The sequence below is a fragment of the Rhinatrema bivittatum genome, chromosome 3, assembly GCF_901001135.1.
Source record: "Rhinatrema bivittatum chromosome 3, aRhiBiv1.1, whole genome shotgun sequence".
Taxonomy (NCBI): domain Eukaryota; kingdom Metazoa; phylum Chordata; class Amphibia; order Gymnophiona; family Rhinatrematidae; genus Rhinatrema; species Rhinatrema bivittatum.
The window spans coordinates 577,038,816-577,055,097 of record NC_042617.1 but is presented as its reverse complement, the minus strand read 5'-3'; the positions used below and the strand labels follow the sequence as shown (position 1 = coordinate 577,055,097).

General features: G+C 43.5%; 1 protein-coding gene across 13 annotated transcripts in view; it reads right to left on the bottom strand.

The window, feature by feature from the left end:
* LOC115088383 (eyes absent homolog 4-like) overlaps nucleotides 1-9,290 on the bottom strand; it is a 545,124-nt gene extending 535,834 nt beyond the window's left edge. For 11 of the 13 annotated variants that reach the window (XM_029596587.1, XM_029596586.1, XM_029596590.1 and 8 more), the window contains exon 1: nucleotides 9,062-9,290. The gene's annotated coding sequence lies outside the window, so the exon portion shown is untranslated. The other 2 variants (XM_029596585.1, XM_029596584.1) reach the window with 2 other exon arrangements.
* Between the last annotated feature and the right edge of the window lie 6,992 nt (nucleotides 9,291-16,282).

Sequence of the window (16,282 nt, the reverse complement as noted above, 5' to 3'; positions counted from 1 at the left end):
ACAGAAAACATCAGTTTCCCTTTGAGTACGAATATAAAAATGTAGGTGGATTACTTGACTTTTCTTTAACTTTTCAGTCGCATGTCAAAGCAGTCACTAAATCAGAATTTTACAAACTACGAGTTTTATGCGGCCTGAAACATCTACTGGATAAGTTTGAGTCCAGGCTTGTATTCTACCCCTTGTTGATTATTGGAATTCTATCTATTTAGGTCTCCCTCCAAAGACACTAAAACTGTTGCAGCCCTTATTGAATGCAGCGGCCCACTTAATATTTGGTAACAAGCGGAGGGACCGTATCAAGTCAGTTCTAATCGATTTTCAGTGGCTACCGATTAATCAACAGAAGCTCTAAGACAGTCCAGGGTGCTAAAGGTTTGTGGGTTCATCTGTGAGACATGGCAAACACTGCCATCTTCCTTTAGCCAACACAAGGGCTTTCATGAAGATCAGGAGGGCAGGAGGGGATTATTTTTGATTCATCAAGACAGGTCTACCCTCTCCAGATTTCAGATCGCATCTGTTTAGAGAAATGCATTGCTTACTACATCTGGGCTTCAACCCAGTGACTTCTGGTATACACTCTTTCTGCTTGGTTGCTTCTTCTAAAAAGCTCAAAAGGATTGGGAGTTGGAGATCGGGCAGATTTAGAAGCTATGGGCAGCCGCTTAAGGTGGTGATGGGTTAGTGGGGTGGTGGAGGCCAGGAAACATTTAGAAGCTCGGTGAGGCCACACAAGGTAGCACTAGGGCCAATTCGAGGGGGTAAATAATTAATAAAAAGAATGTAAGGAAAGGGGATGGGCCAGCTATTATTAACTGAATCTTATGGCTTCTGTTTCAGGGCAGTTGAGACAGGTTTGAATATGCGGGCACTCGTATGTTTTCTGGGTAGAGAAGTGAGCATTAGAATGGCCACAAGGAGAGCATTTAGGATTCATTCAGACAAAGATTCAGTGGATGGGTGACATTGATTTATGCAACTTGCACTAAATCCCCACCGCTTGCTATACTGATATACCTGAGCGGCAATGACCTAGTGGCCTAAAAGGGCTTAATTTTGAGTATTAGGGACAAAACACAGGTCACAATACTATTCCTTAGGTCGCCAAGTCATATGGCCCGATATCATCCCATGGAGAGGGTGGCATTCTGACATGCGAAAGAAAGATTGGGAGAAAAGGAGAAAGAGGATTCACTGGGAAATCTCCAAGTTTGTTTCTCTCTCTGAGGTGGTTTGGCACTGAGACTTGAGCTGATTGTGTTGGATTAGCTGAGGCTGCACAGGCTGGAGGGCCTGCATCTGTTGGACATTCTACTGAGCATATTCCAGGATGCGTTGCAGGCAGCTCTACATACCAGGAACTCAGCCACAGCACGGGAGGCGGAAAGACAGGAAAAACAAGGGTGCTATTCCGTCCCTTAGGTCATAGGTTCGGCATGACGGTAGCAGGATGGACAAACGAAGAGAGACCTGTTTATATTCTAAGGCCACCCCTAATTAGGCCAGAGAGGAAGAATGTATTGTTCAAGCCGATTCAATTGAGAACACAGCCGGGTCAGTCTGGCAGGCTGTTAAGCACAGTACGTGCAAGCAGAAAAAGCAGCTAGGCTGTTCTGGCAGGCTGCACGCATGAAACACTTAAACGCAATTGTGAGCGAGCGCAGCCGGGTCAATCGGGCAGGCTATGTGCTCCCCATCTCCACTGGCTCTGCCGGCCAGACTGATGGCAGCTGATGAAGCATGCCAGCAGCAAGTTACAATTTAGCATGGCTGATTAATTGAGGGAATGCTAGATTGTCAAAGCCAAGCCTTAGTTAAGTTAGGATGCACAAACTGTAATTGTAGCCTTGGATTATATATAAATAAAGCCGCAGCCAGAGTTCTTCCACAAAGAATATCACATTAGTACCCACATATCACAATTTAGACTGCCCCTCTAATTATTCAAGATATATACTCATGCCTTAAACATCCTTTGTATTTATCCACGTCCTGTTGACGAGTTATTATTATTATTATAGTCTATGTAATATTTAATTTGTATTATTTATTTATTTTTATATATGTTATATGTTACTCATATGTTAAGAAACGCTGTTTAATGTAACGCCTTTATTGCGACAGTTTTGTTCTTTGTAAACCGACCTGATTCGATACTTGTATTGAGAATGTCGGTATATAAAAATCCGAAATAAAGAGACAGCCTGCTGGCTTTTATTCTACGCTCTCTTTTAGGGTGCCATTGGGGGAGGGGAGCAGTTCAGGGAAAGGCAGGGAGCAAGCAATAGCGTGCATGGCCCAGGACCCACATTAAGAGCTTAACTGAACTCCTTCACACATGATGTATGTCCCTAGATATCTAAATGGTTTTCTTTGACCTTTTCCAGGGAGCACATCCCAGATAGTGCACCACATAAATAATTATTAAAGGGCCTCTGCTTTTAGTACAGTCACATTGAGTCATATCTAAAGATGTTACTGCGTCTTGCCCAATGCAGAAAAATGTTTAACTTAGTGACACATTTCCTACCTGTAGGGCCAAATATACTAAGGGGTTTTTCCCATCTATGGAAGAAAAAGCTGAGTGCATCTGGCCTTATATGATGTACTCTACATGCCCTCACAACAGGTGCCTCCCCTCCTCCACAGGCATCCCAAACCAACCTAGCGGCAGAAATACCCAATTTCCAGTAAGCATGTCTAGCAGATGTGCACAAGTTGTTTTTTTGGGTTTTTTTTTGCAACACACATGAAAAAAAGTGCAGGTTCTTTGGCAAACAGCAACAATGCTTTAAAATATTTGTCTAGTGTGTACGTAATTGAAACATAAGTCCTTATTTTAACAGAACTGCCAGAGAGGCATGCCTCACATAGCCTGATAAAATTAGACCCAACGTAGCTTGCTAACAAACAAGTGAGATTACCACGTGCTGCAATATTTCACTGGGAGATTACCAAACAAAAAAAAATACTACTCAGTATTCTAAAAAGTAATAATATAGTTATTCAGGCCACATGACATTGCTAATTTAACATCTACCTTTTTTTTTTATTCTAGTCTTCTAGCCAGGTTCCCCAAAATGTCTGGCTTCTCTGGGAGCAGCCATATCCCTGTGCTGCCTAAATTATATTCTCTACTCTTTGGCTTTATCCATATTAGTTGCTGATCTCACAAACTAAGTACCTCCCCACCACGGACACACAGACATACAAACACACAGACACAGAGAGACACTCACGCTGTATATATGAACTGATAAAATCTATTGCACAGTATAAGATATGCTTTCTGGTCTGCTGCTGCAGGAGTGCACTGCTGCTTGTAGATTTCAAATCTTTAAAATGCGTGCGCCTATATTGCGCAGGTGCTAAAAGACTCATTAGCAGAAGGTTGAAACGTGTGAGCAGTGGCACCAGTTGTCAGAGCTTCAACCCTGGCCAGATACTTTGAAAATGAAACAGGGTGCATGTGAAACGGAAAAGCCAGCTTCGATCCCATCTGGGTAAACCTAATACGGGTAACGACATACACATGTAAGCTTTCCCCCCCACATATCGGGCAGGCAATTTTTTTGTAAACGGCCATTTCCGCGGGTAAGGCACGGTTTTTAGCCACAGACTGAAATCTGAAAAAAATAAACAATTTTTAAATTGCAGTTTCACACTGTGAGAACTTCTAAGGAGCTGCCCCACTGCATGGTATGTTCTGATTTCACTTCTGGCACAGAAACAGGAGAGTCCAATTTTCGGAAAATCCACATGCAAACATAAGCTTAACTTGTATAGAAACCATATTACATAATATATATATGTATGTATATACAATGTACACACACAACTTACTGAACTGGATCAGTTTTCATGCGCAGAATATTCATAATGGTGAATATTATAGTTGTAATTAACTGGTGAGGTGGGCGAGCCATGCAAGAAACAAAACTACAGCGAGACACAAAGCCTGTTTCCTCACCAATGAAAATAAAAGTTATTTAGTTTTGTATTATTTAGTTCCCCATCATTATCTGTTTGGGCCTGATTTAGCAGAAGCCTTTTACCTCAGGAGGAGTCCTTTACTAAAACTGGAGTATCTGGCACCCAATAAGCAATGATAGCACACCAAGACGAATTAAGAAAAACAAAACTCCCCAGATCCTAATGCCAGAGTGGAAATGTGCCCATCTGTAACTACACACCTATCCCGAAAAGCCAGCTTGTGACCTCGGAGGCGTGGGGACGGGGCACTTCCACCATTCATGTTTAAAATGCAGCTTTGCAGGCCCGCAGAACAATAATAGAAAGAAAGCATGGGCAGGGGATAATTGGGCGAACCTTCACCCTGCACGTCGCAAAAACCACATGTTAAGCACGAGCCCAGCTCGCTAAAAGCCTCCCCGGGAGGTTTTCCCACTTCGCTTTGAGATCTGGACAGCATGTAACGGTGCCACTGCCCTTTGCGCCGCCGGGGTCACTCGGTCGGGCCCCGGCTCCATCCCCCCGGGCAGAGCGGCAGCAGGGCCTCGGGGCGGACTCCGAACGTTTCCCACCCCCCTGAACGCCGCAGCGATGCACCCCCGGGGGGGGGGTCTTCGGGAGCCGTGGCGGGAAGGCCCCCCGCGGGCGCTCCTCTGACCGGGGCGTCGGGAGGTCACTCACTCACCTGAAGCGCGCGCCCATTAACTTCCACTTTAAACGCGAAAGGGCTCATTAACGCTTAAAATGCTGCCAACCTTGCGCTAGGGAGACCGGGCCGGTGGAAGGGAGGCTCAGCCCACGACGTCTGCGCCTGCTCCCGATGCATCCTTGGACCAGGAAAGCTGCCAGAGGCCAAAGGTGACGCCGAGACAGCGGCCTCCCTCCGGAGCAACCTGCGGCCTTCCAGCACAGCCGGCCCCGGCGCCAGAAGCAACAAGGAAAGGAACGGTTTATATGTTTTTTGGGGGAGGACAAAATGTCTCAAGCCCCCAGAAGGCACAGCATCACCAAATTAAAACATCTGAAAAATAATAATAATAATAATAATAATAACAGCGCTGGGACTGCAGACTAAAGAAATGAAATAATCCAGCAAGCCAAGCACCTAATGCAAACTAACCCGATCCCTCACTGATATACGCGCGCATACCGAGCCCTGTAATCCGGCCCGTTGCGCGTCCATGGCAAAGCTCAAGGTTTCAAATAACAAACGCCAAGTTTGAGTCCCTGAGATCAATTAGCACTTTTCGGTGATATGAAAGGTTACAATAGGTCAAATTTACCCAAGATTCCAAAATTGTTTTGTTTTTTTTGAGGGTGGGGGGAGAGGAAAGGATTTGATTCAAATACTTGGAAATATTTTTTTTCTGCCTGTTTAAACTGTTCTCCAAAACCATTAAAAAAAAAAAAAATGTAAAGCGCTCCTCGTTATTTCACGTTGCTCCTCTTTCCCGTGGTTCAGAAAAAACACAATTCACCTTTGTGCATCCCGCTAAATAATAAAGCAGATCCGCGCTTTACAAAAAAAAAACAAAACTAAAGAATAAATTAAGCGCGGAAATCCTAATGCTGTTATCTGTAATACAGAGGATGCGATACACCTGAGCCAAGAAAAGCAGTAAAAAAAAAAAATGTAGCTCCGATGAGCACAATCCAGCGGGATCACGGAAGGAAATACTCGCGCGCGGTACTACAAACACCTTTTTTGGTGAAATTCACCCTTTGGGCATCGGGAGGGCCCGATGCCGCTCACGCTGGAGCTTGCAGTGTTTTGTGGCAACCCCTGGCTTCTCGGCACGCGGGGAAATATTTCTGAAAGGAGAGCAGAGAGGAAGGGAAATGCAGCTGCCGGGCGAAATAAAAAGCCCCACGCTTCGCTCCTGGAGGCGATCGGTGCAAGACTCTGCGGGTGGAGGAGTTTTATTATCATCATCATCAAATAAATATTCCCCACATCGCATCAAAATACTTTACCTTAAAAAATGTACCGAGACCATGTTTGAAGGTTTTAATGCAAAAAGCCAGAGCCTTTCTAATTGTGCACAAAGAAGGCAAAAGTCCCCCTTTTTTCTCTCTCTCTCTCTCTCTCGTCTATTTCTTCATCAAGTGATTTGAACTATTTACTACCACAGAACCTAATTTTAGGTTTTAAGTGCTTTAACAGCTCTTATGAAATATGATCAGCAGCTGCCATAGAGGAGGACTTTGCTGAACGCACTATATATACAGCTGAAGTAAGCTCTTCAGCAGAGAGAAACCCCCGGGCGGGCACCGCAAAGAAAGCAACATAACCCCAGGCTCACTTTTTGGGTTTATCTGCTGCAAAGAAAAAAAAATGGTACTACCCCCCTCACATACTCCCTGGGAAATAAAAACTGCTAAAAAGTACAGGGAGCCACAGTTCGGTGTCCCCAGTGGGGGTCGGGTGGCAGGGCGTTAACTCCCCCCATTATATGTCAGCCTAGGCCTAAAGGGTCAATCCTCAGCTCATGACTCCCAATTTACATTTGATTTTAGCCAACTCCTTCTTGTACATGCGCGTTAATAAATGGCGCAGTTGCTAAGTTAGAACGTTGACCCCGATGACGCTCTCCAAGGCTGGTCACAAATATATTAAATTAGTCCAATAAAAAGCGGGACCACCTACAACTTCTAGCACATGGGAAGAGCTGATTTAACCTGCGACAAAACCCACTGAAGCCAAAGTCTGTGGGAAAAAGGTGGCCTATAAGAATATTCAGAGCATTTTTCTCTCGTTTGCAACTGCGAAGACATTTTTTTTAAAAAGGCTTTATAGGAAATAGAAATGTTATACCAAAGCTGCAATTTTACACGGTTTCTCCTGAAAGCGGAAATAATGCAAATGTTTACAATGGCGAAAAAATAATCAGGTTAGGAGAAAAAAAGAAACGCGAAACGTAATAATTTTCATTTCTACCAGCCTGATTAAATGATTGCACCAGTTCAACATAAGGAAATGGATATACAGTAATGGTTATTTTTTGTGTCACGGTCTGTACAAAAACAGCTGCTTAAAATTTGCCGTACATTTAGGTTCCTAATTCTGCTTGTTTCAGAAATTAAAAACGTTTTCCTTACGCTTTATTTTTACTAAAACTAAGCTCATTCTCCCTGTAACCTGCAACACACAAAGTAGACATTATTTAAGATCAAGACACTGAGCAAATGTAACTTTGCTAAATGCTATCTTGTGAGCAATCTGGGACATTTTTAATCAGATAAAAATCTGCTAAAAATGTCCCTTTCATAAGCTATACGTTAAAGATCTGGAAATGTTTACCTCCCTCCAGTTTCTCTTATTTTGTCTTGCTGTATTTAGAAACGATACAAATCTCTGAAAGCAGGTGACCCGGAGACAATCCGTTTTTCGTTAGCGCACAGCGCGTTTTGCCTGTTTCGGCTTAAGCTGAGCGGCTAAGTAGTTACAATCATTCACAAACAAACCAAAAGTAACAACTTTTTGTCAATAAGGTTGACGTTTTGTGCTAGACTGCAAGTGAAGATCGCTTTGAGTGGAGGGGGTGATTTCCTCCTGCAAAGATACTGGGAAGTATCTTTGCGGCTGAACGAATTAATTTAAACCTGCTTTTCGGAACCTCGATCACTAAAACGTTTAATGCAGCATTTTGAACGGCGAGCCTTAGAATAGAAAACACACACACACTCTTGGAAAGAAAAATAAATTATCCCCCACGGGCTAAAGATAAATTTGACAGATCTTTAAAATGAGAACGAAAGCAGTGAGATCCCTCCAATACTTATAAAATGCATCCTATATGCAATGAAAAAAAAAAAATAAGAACCAAAAAACTACTAAGGATAGCTGGATGAGTTATTCAAATGAAATCCAACCTGCGGGATTTTTTTTTTTTTTTTAAATTTTTAAATTTTTGGTCGTTTTGCTAAAGGATGTGTGCAATGCCAGCCAGAAAAGGGAAATAAAATGGCCAAGAGCCCACTGGGTTTGAAAGGGAGAAGCCCGTTACCTCCTAACAGATCGAGTACAAACAGAGACACTACACACACACACACACACACACACTCCACGTGGGTCTGCGTTCAAACCAAAACACTGAGAGAAGCTCCGGTAAGAAGAGCGCACACAGCGCCCATCTAAACACTGCCCCCCCCCCCCCCCGTCTCACATCACTCAGGACGTCCTCATCTTACAATAACTGTATGCAAAAAAAAATAAATTAATTCATTCATACATAAAACGAAACACTTTCTTTTCGTTGCACGATATATATATATTTTTTAAAGGGCCTCTGCCAGGAAGCGCTGTGTGTGTTTTTGTTCTCGGGTGACACGGGGATGCCCCCGGTAGCCCCTCCAGTTTTTTTTCATTAGGAAACGTTTCACTACCTCGGAGAATCGCAAGGTAACCTAAATTAGAAGTTTACATCAAATCTCAAAGGCTGTGCTTTTCGCAGGGGGGGGGGGGGGGTGCAATCCTGTGACTTATCTGTTTTTTTTTTACAATCCTGCCGACGAGTCTTTTCCCCCAAAAACCCCCAACACATTCTAAGTCATTAAAAGCAACATCTCAGCTCGCGCGAAAGACTTCAGCCCTCACCCGACTGCTTCCACCACAGGTTTTTGTTTTTTTTTTTTTTGCTTTAATCTGACGGCTGCAGTTGGCCACAAACGCGAACCCCCACCGAGACGACGAGAGACAGCGCTCCCCGTCCCCCCCCCCCCCCCCCGTCCGAAAGTTGCAAGAAGAAGCAGAAGGAAAGCGAAGCAACGCACCCTGGATCTGGGGACGCACCGCTTCACTTCCTAGCGCGCTCCGAAGTCCCAGGCAGGCGGCGCCGCTTCCCTCCTCCAAAAGCAAAAGCCAAGAAAGCCGGCGGCAGCCTCCGGTGCCACTGCCCGCTCCGGCCCCCTCCCCTCCCCCGAGCTCGCCGGTACCTGCGGGGAGGAGACGCCGTGCACTGCCGGGAAGGTGAAGCTTTGCCCCCCCCCTCCCCCCAGTGGGAGCAGCCGAGCCCCCACCCTTCCAGGTCACGGAGCGCCAGGAAGAGGAGGAGGGGGGGGGGGGGGAGAGAGAGAAGTGGCTCACCCTGCGCCGGAGGAGGAGGAAGAGGAGAGTTTTTTCAGCGGCCTCCCAGCCCGGCGCTTCTCATCTTTCCTCCTTTTTGGCTTCTCCCTGTGGCCGGATGCTTTCCCGGAGGAGACTCGCACTGTGTCCGCCGGCGGGTGGGCTCTCCCGTCTCTCTCTCTCTCTCCGCTCGCTCACCACCGCCGCCGCCAGTCTGTGTGTGTGTGTGTGTGTGTGTGTGGTGTGTCGCTGCCCCCGCCCCGCAACACATGTCTCCCCCCCCCCCCCCCACCCCTGCTCTCCTCCCCTACCCGCCACTCGCCCAGCGGACAGGGACAGTAGTAAAGGCTCCGTGCAGGGAAAAGCAGGGGGGGGGGGGAGGGCAGGCAGGTTCAGGAGACGAGCGGGGAGAGGGGGGGGGGGCTGGCATGAAACTGCCCTGACCTTGAGAGCCCCTGGCCGGGGCTTTGTCACCCCCGGGCTTCCCCTCCACCGCACCCCATGCGTGCCCAGGAGAAACAGGAGAGCCAGTGGACTCACCTCTAGGGGGCATGGGTCACAGCCCCCCCCCCCCCCCCAGGGGGACCTGCAGGACAGAAGTCACAGTCAGTCCCCGCAGCATTTATCCTGGGTATCTCCAAGCCATGGCCCACGTTTTGTCCCTGCTGCAGTGACCCGGGCAGGTGCTGAAGTTAAGTCCCATCAGCAGGCTCTTTTGACAATTGCAGGGAAAGGGACAAAGTTAGCCCCATCTAGGACTGGAGCTGTGGTTTTAACCCCAGCAGCAAGCTGCTTGGCAACTTCTCAGCAGGGCATTTAGGACCAGATGTACTAAAATGTTGTCCCCATTTCATGTCAATGGAAAATGTGTTTACTAGATTTAATCCTTAATCTGCAGCCACTTTTTCAGTTTAGCAGACACCAGACACTCTTTTTAAATAAAAAGGAGCCTCTTGTAGGGCACTGTGCAGCTTTTCTGGATTTTTAAATACTCATCTAACACACATTTCAGATCTTTTTTGATAAGGACATTTAAACTCTTTCCTTGTAGATTGTATCCATGGAAAAGTGTTTTAAGATGCTTGTTTAATTTATATTAATAAGGATTTGAGTTATTCAGTCTCTGCACTTCCCACTGAAATATATTGGTGTAGTGAATATTTTCTCTGTCATTCTTGCGATTCTGGAGACAGTTTTCAGGGGAGATGATTCTGATGAACTGAACCAAATCACTGTGAACCTGGAAGATGTGGTAGGCCAGATTGACAAACTGAAGAGTAGTAAATCACCTGGACTGGATGGTATACACCCCAGGGTTCTGAAAGAACTAAAAAATGAAATTTCAGACCTATTAGTAAAAATTTGTAACCTATCATTCAAATCATTCTTTGTACCTGAAGACTGGAGGGTTGCCAATGTAACCTCCATATATAAAAAAAAGGCTCCAGGGGTGATCCGGGAAACAATAGCCAGGTGAGCCTGACTTCAATGCTGTAAAAAAATAGTGGAAACTGTTCTAAAAACAAAATCACAGAACATATACAGTAGATAGACATAGTTTAATAGGACACAGCCAGCATGGTTTTACCCAAGCGAAGCTTTGCCTCACAAATCTAATACATTTTTTGAAAGGGTTAATACACATGTGGATAAAGACGAATAAGTAGATGTAGTGCATTTGGATTTTCAGAAGGCGTTTGACAAAATCCCTTATGAGAGGCTTCTAAGAAAATGAAAAAGGCATTGGATAAGAGATGATATCCTTTCGTGGATTGCAAACTGATGAAAAGACAGGAAACAGAGAGTAGGATTAAATGGTCAATTTTCTCAGTGGAAAATGGTAAACAGTGGAGTGCCTCAGGGATCTGTACTTGGACCAGTGATTTTCAATATATATATAAATAATCTGGAAAAAGATATGATGCATGATGTGATCAAATTTGCAAATGATACAAAATTATTCAGAATAGTTATATCACATGCGGATTGTGAGAAATTGCAGGAGAACCTTGAGAGAATGGAAGATTGGGCATCCAAATGGCAGATGAAATTTAATGTAGACAAGTGCAAGGTGATGCATATAGGGAAAAATAACCCTTGCTATAGTTACACGATGTTAGGTTCCATATTAGGAGCTACCACCCAGGAAAAAGATCTAGGCATCATAGTGGATAATACATTGAAATCATTGGCTCAGTGTGCTGCAGCAGTCAAAACAAACAATGGGGCCGAGCGCACTGTATAACCCGCAGTAGGGATGAACAAAGCGATAGATGCCAATAGTCTTATAAATTCCTTTATTGAAGTGGAGACACAAAGTTAGCCCGACTCTGGCCGAGTTTCGCCGTATCAAAACGGCTGCCTCAGGGGCTAAAACACAAATAAATAATTATATAAATACATCATTCTAAGAAATAACTAAAAATAATAATTAAAAACAAATATTGAATATGATATCTGTATTTAGACATATATTAAAATGATGGTGACACATAAATAATTCATTCGTATAGGGGCTATGAAAAGTTACAAAAAGTTATAAAAACGAGACTAGTAGACATTGAGCAAACTCACGGTTAACTAAAAATTATCATGTAAAAGATGGTTTTACCTTACATATATTCTCTTCAGTTCTCAAATTGAACAATTTGTATATGAAGGATCATATAAACCGTTATATGACCAACAAAAGTGATAAATCTGTAATGATGCAAAAAAGGATGGCAATATTATATAAGAAGTTGTATTCATAAAAAGAATGTTTAACCAACAATTATTCTTTGTATATGTTCAAATATCCTGAACTTTATATATATTTTTTGTATGTGCATAATAAATCAATTAGTAACTCTAGTATCTATTGGTAAATGTGCATCTAAAATTTTTTTTGATTTATTGAGTTATTGATGGGAAAGTAAATAAATTAAAAACAAAAAGAAAGTGTACGTGAATTATTTGATAAAAAAACGTGTCAAGTGTAAAACAAAATGTGCTTATGAATTTGATAACTGCTAATTGATTGACAGTTTGTGAAATAAACTCTTATCTAGTACGGTGTCAAAATGCATGCTCTTATTGAAATAAATTTTTACATGTGATAAAATACACGAGATGAAACTCCTGTATTAGATGTATAATGATAGCTAATTTTATTGTGTGAGAAGGTGTTTATAAATAGCAAATCATAATGTATAAGATATTGTAAAAGTACGTATGAAATATGAATTGGATAAAAATTAATATTATAACGGTTTATATGATCCTTCATATACAAATTGTTCAATTTGAGAACTGAAGAGAATATATGTAAGGTAAAACCATCTTTTACATGATAATTTTTAGTTAGGCACTAATCCACCCCCTAATGCAATAGGGGGATTAGCGCCTATTTAACGCGCGTCCGACACGGAGTGAATGGGATAGCGCTCATCACATGCAAATGCACGTGAATGAGGCTATTACTCATTCACTCCAATGCAAAAAATTAAATGTGTGTCTCATTGAAAAGAAGGACCCAAAAAAACAAAGCGGAAGCCGATCCAGTTGGCTGTGTAACAGTGAAGACAATAAGAATCGGAAGATGAACAAACGCCCTTTATTACAATGCCCAGAAAGGGCTTCTGTTCATCTTCCGATTCTTATTGTCTTCATTGAAAAGAAGCACAGAAAAGCAGAAAAAACTGCTTTTCTGTACTTTTAAAAGATAAAAAAACCCCACCTCAGCTGGCGTCATTGAAGACCGACACCGATGAGCTCGGCGTCGGTGTTCATAACCCGCAGAATGCCGGTAACGGCGGGGTCGCATTAGGAGGAGGTGCTAATGTCACGCAAGCGACCCTAGCACCTCCTTGCTAACGCGACCCCCCCTAATTACAATATAGCATGGCGCCCCCCTTGTGGGCACCTTGCGCACATTAAGAAAGCAGGTGCTAACTTTTTGGCACCGCTTGCCGTGCTTTATTTTGCATCGGCCCCAAGGTTAAGAATTATTAGGAAGGGAATGGTTAATAAAACGGAAAATGTCATAATGCCTCTGTATCACTCCATGGTGAGACCACACCTTGAATACTGTGTACAATTCTGGTCGCCGCATCTCAAAAAAGATATAGTTGCGATGGAGAAGGTACAGAGAAGGGCAACCAAAATGATAAAGGGGATGGAACAGCTCCCCTATGAGGAAAGACTAAAGAGGTTAGGACTTTTCAGCTTGGAGAAGAGACGACTGAGGGGGGATATGATAGAGGTCTGTAATATCATGAGAGGACTAAAACAGGTTAATGTGAATCAGTTATTTACTTTTTCAGGTAATAGAAGGAATAGGGGACACTCCATGAAGTTAGCAAGTAGCACATTTAAAACAAATTGGAGAACATTGTTTTTCACTCAAAGCACAATTAAACTCTGGTATTTGTTGCCAGAGGATGAGGTTATGTCAGTTAGTGTTGGGTTTAAAAAAAAGGTTTGGATAAATTCCTGGAGGAGAAGTCCATAAATTGCTATCAATCAAGGGAATAGCTACTGCTATTACTGGCTTTAGTAGCATGGGATTTGTTTAATGTTTGAGTATTTCCAAGAATTGGTGTAATCTGGATTGGCCACTGTTGGAAACAGGATGCTGGGCTTGATGAACCCTCGGTCTGACCCAGTATGGCAACTTCTTAAGTTCTGTCTCCTAGCCCTGTTCTTGCTGTCATTTCTCTGCATGCATGTTATACCTCTGCTGTCCTCTACCCTAGTTCTGCTCTCTCTACCCGTTTAACACCTTTCCTATCCTGACTATCTTACTGATCCCTTCTTTCTTGCCTCCCTTCCTATCATGTTCTCTTTTGTGCCTTGCTACATCCTACATTTCTAAATAAAGAATCACTGAAGACAGAAAAGAACAGGATACTTTTGTCGGTAAGTCTGGCACGAGTTTTGCACCACAACAAAAGTGGCACAACCTTTAATAAATCAGCCCCAAAGCAGAACTGCTCTTCACGTTAGGATTATTTGCCTCTGCTTACTGATCAATACTCAACAACTTTCAGGAGGCACTCGCTCTTTGCATTTCTTAGTAAAACTCATTTGCTGAGCTCTTCCATCCTCACAGAAAGTGCCGGAAGACCTGGACTCTTCCACTGCATTTATTATGTCACTTACCACGTACTACAGCTCCCAGATTCCCATCACCCTGTCATTTCAGTTTCACGGTTTGGTTCCCTTCTTTACAACTCAATCCCTGTTTCTCATACTTCTTCCTTCCTAGTGCCTCTGCATGGGAAGAACTCGCAATGAGCTGTGGACCTCCCTGTAAGAGTGATGGGCTTTTTTTGGGTGGGGACACAGTGATCACACTCGGCACCATCTCTTCTTTTTAGAAATTGAAAATACTTCTCGCCATAGACTTCAAATTATCCAGATTCACGCCACAGATTCCCAATTGTTCATACCTACATTTGTACTCCTGTAGAGCCTCTAGTACAGATTCAAAACTTTTCTTGCTCCCTCACAAACTGGCCATCCCATCTATTTTGTTGCTCTTGTGAGCTGGGATCCTAGTGTGTTCGTGGCTCGTACTTGACAAAGATGTCATAGGCTGGATAAACTGAAGTTTATGGTGTGCATCTGACAGAAGTATCTTGAGGAGGGTTTTGACTAGATGCCTTTTTAGTTAAGCTTTTATGAACTGAAGAGTGCTTTGTTATAGAGCTTCTGCTTGGATTTCATGTTATTGTAATTGGCTGACAAAAGCCTGGCCTGTGCAGTCTAGTGTGTGTTTGTTTATTTCCTGGAAACCAGCTTTCTCCCTTCCCTTGCACATAACTGGGTCACAGGCTGGTAAAAACATGAATTTCCTAGTGTGTAGACAGATGGACTCAGGACCAGTGCGTTTATGCTCCCCTGCCAGCAGATGGAGACAAAGCAAGCTGATGTCACAGTATACATAACCCTGCAGGGACCCCAGCCTGCCAGTATTCTCCGTCTCCAGCAGATGGGGATTGCTGTGAATTTTTTGAAAGGAGAAATTTTAAATTCTAAATTCAGGAAAAGAAAGCCCTGCTCTTCTGCAGTGATACCTAAAGGTCCCCCCCCCCAGTTGAGAATTCTTGAAGTGCCTTGGTCCAGTAGCTGGGTTTCCCGGCATGGACTTAGCTGCTAGTTCAGCTGAAAGGCAGCGGGTGCAGGAGGCCGAGTGTGGTGGTGATGACAGATGCCCTCTCCCCCCACAGCTGGAGACCATCTCTGTACTCAGCCTGTAAGCGCTGAGCTCAGGTAAGATTTAAAAAAAAAAAAAAAAAAAGAGGAAGTTTTACCTTAATCAGAGACAGTTAGAGGGCTTTCAGGACTTCCTCCGCTCTTCGTTCTTGGTGCGCCATGCCGACGTTCATTCTTGTTCCCGTTGGGGTCGGGGAACTGGGCAGCCTGGCAGATTGAGCAGCTCCAGGTGGCCTAGGCCCCGCCCTTAGGATTTTTTCCTTGCATGCCCAGCGTATGCCCACAGTTCTTCATCTGAGTCCATTCTTGGCTCCGGGTTCCACTTCCAGCCTAGCATGACTCCTTGAACTGGCTGTGGGACGTGTAATGAGTACTCTTCAGTCATCTTTGATGATGATTTGTGCCACTTCTGCACTGTCATGCCCAGCATCGACTCCCTGGCCTCTGCGGCCTCTTCAACTGGCCCCTTGGCAGCGCCTCTCTCAGGATCCTCAATACTGCCTCTCACAGGCCATCCAGTATTTATTTATTTATTTTATTTAAGAATTTTTTTTATATACCGCGGCACGTTAGAAAGCATCACCTCGGTTTACAATGAACAATAATTCAGCAACAAGCTTTACAATCCAAACAATTTAGAAAGGAACAAAACGGATATAAATTAAAACCAGTATACAATTAACATCTAATAATACATTGGGACGTACTTAAATGGTGGAGGATAAATAACGATACAAATATATGTAATTTGAGGTAAATATAACAGGAGATGTAAATTAATTGGGTGCTTGAAATTGTATAATAGATCCAAGAATCAAAATAGTCTTTACAATAGTAAAAGATCAATGGAGGTGTTTAGCATTATTGTAAAGTGACTGCTTGAACTGGAAAAGGATTATTGAATAATAAGCATATATTTAGGAATATCTGAAGGGGAAATGGTCAATCAGTGTATGCTTGTTTAAATAGCCAGGCTTTCAGGTTCTGTTTAAATTTCTTATGGCAGGGCTCCTGGCGCAGATCTGAGGGCATTTTGTTCCAGAT